Source organism: Pteropus medius, unplaced genomic scaffold (assembly GCF_902729225.1).
Source record: "Pteropus medius unplaced genomic scaffold, Ma_sr-lr_union100, whole genome shotgun sequence".
In the NCBI taxonomy this organism is placed as follows: domain Eukaryota; kingdom Metazoa; phylum Chordata; class Mammalia; order Chiroptera; family Pteropodidae; genus Pteropus; species Pteropus medius.
Genome location: NW_024354875.1, coordinates 35343901 through 35351067, shown reverse-complemented (window position 1 = coordinate 35351067; position 7167 = coordinate 35343901). Strand labels below are relative to the sequence as shown.

The following is a 7167-nucleotide window of genomic DNA, read 5'->3' as shown; positions in this document are numbered from 1 at the left end:
GGAACATGTGATTTCAAAGAGTTTAGCTATTTTAAAGCTAAGGTTGTGGTGTGGAGAACTGGTAAGTGTAAAGAGATGGGCCCCTCTTACTTGAAAATTCCATGGGATTTTCTTTCCTTTTCCGCTCCACTTCAAGGGCCTGTGAATGGAGACCTACAGATGAATGCGGATGTTAAGAGGTAGGTTCTTCCGATGAAGCACTTGCTGAGCTTCCATTAACACTTCAGGGAATTATGTGCAACTATCAGTGGGAGAATATATCCCTAATATTCTATTTAAAACTTTTTTTCAATTAACAGTTATGTTTAGTCAATCCCCAGCAGGATTTATGGTGAGATTGCTGGCTTCCTAATGCAAGCTTTTCAGTTTACCGAGCTAATGCTGATGACCTGTTTTCACTTGATGATACACTGTTAGATATACCCAGTGTCTACCTAAATGCATTTGTGAATTAAATCCTGTCTGGGAAGACTTGCTCATTCAATCTAGGGATTAGAAATTTTATTGACCCAAGGAGCAAGACTTGTTATATTTAGTGTGGGATCAGTGCCAAACATGCACAGCCAAACCAAGGAATTAGGAGGCTCGGACATCATTTTTATTCCAGCATCTTATACAATAACCAAAGTTAACAATTATGCTACATCATTTGAAAGATATAATTCCCAGGTTTCAAACTACTATTATTTTTTTAACTTTTATTAGCATTTATTTGATGCTGAATTTATTCCCGAGCCATAAGTTTTTATTTCTTCCATTTCTTCTGGGATATCTTTTTCTTCTGTGCAAACTCCTCTTCTGGTTTAGGAACAATCTGCTCTTTTTCAGTGAGGATCATCTCAGTGTGGCAGGGAGAGCTCACATAGAGATAATCTGCCCACAAGCTCTGTAAGTTCTGCACTGCCTCTTGGGAGCTTTGTTCACCTGGTTGTGCTCAATGACCCAAGAATCTACATCTATACCTTTAAGTTCAGCATCACTCTCTGCATTTTTAAACATGTGTAGCAAAAATTCAGCAGTGGTTTTGGGCCACTGACTCTGCATCCAGCCCCACTGTTTGGCCAGGGCACACCTACCAACTCCATCATTGTAACAACAGAATAGCACACATCGCTTCTGTAAAGTGACATCCTTCAGATACTTGGTGGATTTTTGGATATGTATACCTTAGATGGCCTAGGCACTTTCATGAGTGTTCTTAAAGTAAACATGATTTGCATGATTTTGTGGGCTTTTCTGGGTCAAGCGAATAACGAACCATTTTCAGAGATCATCTCAGGCTGCTTATGAGACAAGCACCAGGCTTCAAGTTCTTTAAAATTTTTTGTGTGGAGCATCATTTTCAGTTCAATGATATTCAGTGCTAGAAGGGAAAGGAAGGGACTAGAAGGGGGAAAGAATCAGCTTTTAGCAAGGGCCAACTGATATTTTTATTCCCATTCTGTGATGGGGAAAGCAGCCCATGAGGCTGATAAAGTAAATTACAGAAAGATACAATTGAATTGGTAGCAGGATTAGTATCCCAGCATGAACCTCTCTGACTCCAGAGCCTATGCTCTTATCTTGTTCCTATTCATCCATCTTTGTGAGAGAAAAGGGGTGTGTATGTTTCATTTCAGTAGGAGAAGTGAGACCATTATAATAATGGAATAAATTCAGAATCTCCCAAGAAAAGCTTCTGACTCAAGCTTCCATCCTTTTTTAGACAATCATCTTCCTCTTATCTAGCTTTCCTTCCTAATAAAAGTACAAATGAAATTAAACATTAAAACTCCAGGAGGAAAAAATTCTCCAGGAGGGTATAGGTTGTCATTTATCTTTGTATCTCCAGTGCCTTGTGCATTAACTGGCCCAGATAAGGTGCTTGTCACTGATTTGTCGCAGGGAAGAAAGAATGAATTAATAAACCAGTGACGATTGTTCTATTTATAATGTTTATTGGAACTGCTGTTTCACTTTGAAAGGTGGGAAAGTATTTTGTTATTCTCTTAAGCCAGCTGTTCTGAATGTGTTAAATATTCTAAATTTCTGAAGTATGTTATTAAAGATTGATTCTGGACATCGAACTATTTTTCTCTCTCACTATACACAGACACACATATAATAAAGTGTTATACTTTTATTGTGCTTCCAAAAATGATTTGAAGCAGTTTATATTCAGAGATATAAGCATTGTGGGCTCCCAAGTAACATTCTCAGAAAGGGCCTTTTTTAATTTCATTAATTAAAAATAAGAACTCTAAAAATGAAGGCATTCATAGATCTCTCTAAAATTTAAGTATCTCTTGGGCAAGATTTATAAATTGTCCAACTGTAATGTAAAGTAGTTTTAAAAGTTTGGGTAGATGTGGATGATGTTATCATTAATAAGAAATTAAGAGACAAAATAGTAGTTCATATATAAAATCTGGCTGTATTTGAAGCAGTGGTTACAGCTATATCTACACAACCCCAGAAGCATTCAAACTTTCCAAAAGTAATATATAATGATGCTTTGAGAAGTTTTCTCAAGATGTACACCTAATGTTTCTCACATTAGACTTCTCTTTAGAAGAAAGCGTGGCATCTTAAATGTCTTTCTCGCAAAAGGCAAACAAATTTTAGAAGTTTTCTTATATAGCATTCCATTAAATGTCTTGTTTCCAAATGAAAAAAATCCTAAAGATTTATAATCTAATATAAGTTTTGCTTCAGTGAAAAGACCATTTCCAGAACTTTATTTCCATCAAAAGTGGGATGTTTTTTAATGAAAGACCTTAGTTTATATCCTTGAGAATAGAGATTTTTTTTTTTCATAATACCACCTTAGGAGGATGTATTGATTTAATGAGAGTGTCAATACACGTAGGTCATATATGAGATGTGTTTAGATTGATTATGTGTTCTAATATCCTGAAATCTAAATGAAGAGGTTTTTTAATAAGAAGGTAATAGGACGATAGAGATCTTTGTATGGCATAAAAATACAGAGGGAAGTGTGTTATAATGTGAATAAAACTAATTGATCATCTTATTGGAGAAACACTAATATCAAGATGAAAAATGGCCACATTGTTATTTGACATTTGGCTTGTCGATGGCTTGACCAGAAGAAACCTTAGTCAAACACTCCAGAGACACAAGCAGTTCAAGAGAGCAGTTGCTTGCCAAAGGTCACTGACAGAATAATAGGGTTTTTTCTTCACAATCTGAAGAAATTCATATGATGCCGCTTATATCCCATTGAAGGGAAAATAAAATGATGGCCAACAGTCATGCTTTTGTTAAAAATAATACCGTTCATGTAACAAACAATATGACAGGACAAACACCAAAAATTTTTCATAATGGAATCCCTAAATAGCATACTTAGGCATATAACCTATACTTCACTCATCTGATGTACATCAAAAGCAAAATATTTAATTCTTTGGCAAAGCATAAGCTAAGAAAATATCCATCTTAAATCACTAGTTATCTAACTTGAAAGTCATTCAAAGTAAGTTTAGACTCCATATTTATTTTTAAATTTCCACAATTAAAAGAAACTTTAGGTAGGCTTAAAAGTATTTTTTAAAAGAAACAAAGAACGAGATCCAATGGCTTCTCTTCTCTACTATTGAGTTAAGGTTTTCAGATAAAGGGTTGATGGATGTTCTTGGTCATTTCATGCACCTTTACTAATTTCAGCATTTCCTATCCCCTGAAACTGCTCACATTAAGAACTTTAATTTTTAGAAGTGTTTGGGATTTTAGTACCACATTAGCAAATACCACACAACTGAATTATTTAACAAGGTGTTGGTAACAATGCTAAGATTACTGGTGGACACGAGATTCTTCCAAATCTTGGACTTATTCTTCATCAAGAAAAAGATTTCACAAAACTATAAATTTTAACCAATGCAGTGCCAAGAGAGATACACAGCCTAGGACCATATCTAGAAAAGTTAAAATTTCCCTACCTCCTACCCCGGAATCTTTGCACAGTGGATTTCAAGTTAAAATATACAGTATGGGCAGACTTGAAGGCAAAAAGAAGTCAAAACAATGCAATATGAAGCCTGACTTGTGTGCAGGGGAAGGGAGAGAGGCAGTTTCATTCCTTTACCTTGATAAGAGTGGTCCGTATGTGAGCTTCAGCTTTCCTCCCCCACCCCACCCTCCTCTCACACAACAAATATACACTCCTTCCTTGCCTATCTTGGTTACTCTAGCAACAAAGAGCTTTCTAAGCAATATTGCCCCAATCCATGCTGCCCCTGAGGACTGTTCTGAAAATTATCTGCTGGTACTTGTAACTAAATTGACCACCAATTTTTTTCTCCCCATAACAATGTGAAATAAATTTTGAGTTCTCTTGGGCATGAACAGCCTTAACTTTTGGACTAATGGAATTATTTATTAGTAGGCTCTAACAAGCGGTATAGGTTGAACAGAATCAAAGGTTAATCTAATAACCAAATCACTGTGAGATTCATATTCTCACTAGCGCTTCATCCCTGGTGTCTAGGTCACTCTCATATAGCTTGAAGAACATGGAAGAATCTCAAAAGCAACTTCTCACCTATCCTCTTTAATCAGGGATCCACACTTGTATATCCCAATGGAAAATGTATAATGTCTAAAATGTCCTGTCCTAGGTGGCTACCAGTTCCATGAATTCAGTAAAATTAGCTTTTTGCCAATATCATTTTTACAAGATTCTATGCAGATCAAGGTACTACTTGCAGCCAAAGATTGACAAAACCTCATAGCTTCTTATGATCCATATATGGGAGATAGCTACAAGATCCTCTGCTACTCTAGAAACAGACTGGAAAGCCAGGATCTTTGGAAAGCTGAAGGATTACTTGTAACCAAAGTTTCATGAAGTACTAAGCTGAATTGCTGGTCTGTAAAAAGACAGTAGCATCCAATCCTCTATCTGCTTTTGAGTGGGAGTTGCATCTTAATCAAACTATTCAAGTGCTTGAACAGTTTTATCATTGTCACCTCTGAATCATAAACCTTAAGCTAAAAATGCCGGAGCAGAGCTCCTAAAGGCACTCTGCTCCATCAGAATTAGCTTTGTCATTAATTTCTGTGATGTTTCTGACTACTCTTTAGAAAGAGGTCTATGTATATAATTCAAAAACGTTCTCTTCCCCTCTTTCTCTTGTTTCCTACTTTTTGAGGTTTATAATAGTCACATTATTTAATAAACAATTCCTCCACAATGGATATTTAATTAGGAATGAGGTTGTGTTTAAGTTTGTTTCAGATTACCATGCAGCAGACGCAGGCAAAAATCCTGAACCTACCATTTCCTAGCTGCGTGATCCTAAGAAAATTAACTTCTTTCGGCCTGTTTTTTTCATCTACAAAATGGAGCTAATAGTATGTGCCTCACTGGGTATATTGTAAGGATTAAATGACATATAAAGTAACTAGAAAGTCATAGGCACATAAGAGATGTTAGATTCTTTTTAAAAAAACATTTCAATTAATTCACATAGAAAGTTGTATATAGATGTGTAGGTTTTTTGTTGGTGGTGGTGGTTTTTTGTTGTTGTTGTTTTTTGGTCAGTAACGTTTTTAGTGTTAAATTATCTCTTTTCACCATTTCAAAAAGGGAAATAATCCAGCTTGTTTAAAATTTTCATAGTAAGCACTGATTTAAAACTTTATATACCTACAATATTTCTACTGTTTAGTCAGCTTAAATTTAAAGAAACGTATCATATAATTACAGTCTTTATAATACTCATTTTGTGCATGTAAAATTTTCATAGAGTGATATATAATTATTTAGTTCTGTTATTGGATATATAGTTTGTTTTCAGTTCTTCAATATTGGCATCATTAGCAATGTTGCATGGGAGAGGAAATTGTGCACAAGAGCTTTTTCTAATTTGTTAATTGTTAATTTCTTAAGATACAGTTCTAGAAATGGAATTACTGGATCAAAGATTATGAACACATTGTTGTGGTTTTTATCTATTTTGTTGAATTTAAATGCAGAGGAGGGAAGCCGCTGTGATATAGTGTTATCAGAGATCTAAATATGGAGATTTGGAAGGTGGAAAAAGGAATCTTTTAGAAAGAAAAATACGTCTGAAAAAATAAACAGAAGCAAGTAAGAACTTAATATGAATGAAAGACCAAGGGAAATTAACTTGACTAAAATAAAAGGGTTTGGGGGCAGTAGTGGGAAATCAGGTAGGATAAGTTAAGTAGATTCTTATTAGAGATGGCTCTTAAGAATGAGGTAAAATAATTTAAGCTTGCTGTAGTTTTCCTAGAGCCAGGGCAATTGTTAATAACCTTCCCATGTGATGTCAAAGAAGAGGAATATGGACAAGTGAATTCAAACACCTGAACAGAAAAATGAATAAAGGGACTTAGAAAGCTTAGTGTAAGGAAATTCAGAAAATTACACTTCCCAAGAGTTCTCACCTGAGCACCTGGAAGTGAAAAGGAGTGCGTGTCACTAAAGTGACAGCAATCAGATAACTGGGAAGGGGAACCAGTTTACTGAGGGGTAAACTGGGGCGGGGGGGATAGATTTTGAGTTGAGAGTTGGATGGATATTAAGGTGGAAAGGCCAAGTGTAGGCAGTTGGAAGCCCTTACATTCTTCGGGACTTTAGTGCATTAAGTCAGATACATATAAAACGAGGAGTTCATATTGCAGTACAGGGCATCTTACCAGAAGATTGAAAAAGGACTGTGGAACTTCTGAGATGGTCACATTAGCCGAGGCCTTGGACCAAAGCAGTAAGCAATCCTGACTTATCAGTGTGTGGCCTCCCAGGACCAAGACATGAGTGTCAGAATTTAATCAGTAATTGTGTCCCATTCTCTTGTCTTACACTAATATATGTGGTAAAAACACAATTATGGTGAAACATCAGAACAAAGAGGAATAAAATTTATAATTATTTCATTTAAGTAGATGCAAAACTGACAATGCTATTATAGGTCAACCTATTTTATTCGAGGGCCAATAACATATTATTTATAAATTACTAACATTTTACTTCAAAAGGTATCTGTGTCAAAGACTCCTCTAAAAGGTATGGTAGAGACCCTGAAACTCAGAAAATCTTCTTTGAAAAGCAATATGACTAGCTTTCAAGAAACTACATAATAGTGAAAATTTGTCAAGCCTCACACCTGCAAAAACTTACAAATGAGTACCAATGTC

At 35.5% G+C, this 7167-nt stretch overlaps 1 pseudogene; it reads right to left on the bottom strand.

The window, feature by feature from the left end:
• Positions 1-724: 724 nt before the first annotated feature.
• On the bottom strand, positions 725-1261 carry LOC120596928 (60S ribosomal protein L17-like; annotated as a pseudogene).
• Between the last annotated feature and the right edge of the window lie 5906 nt (positions 1262-7167).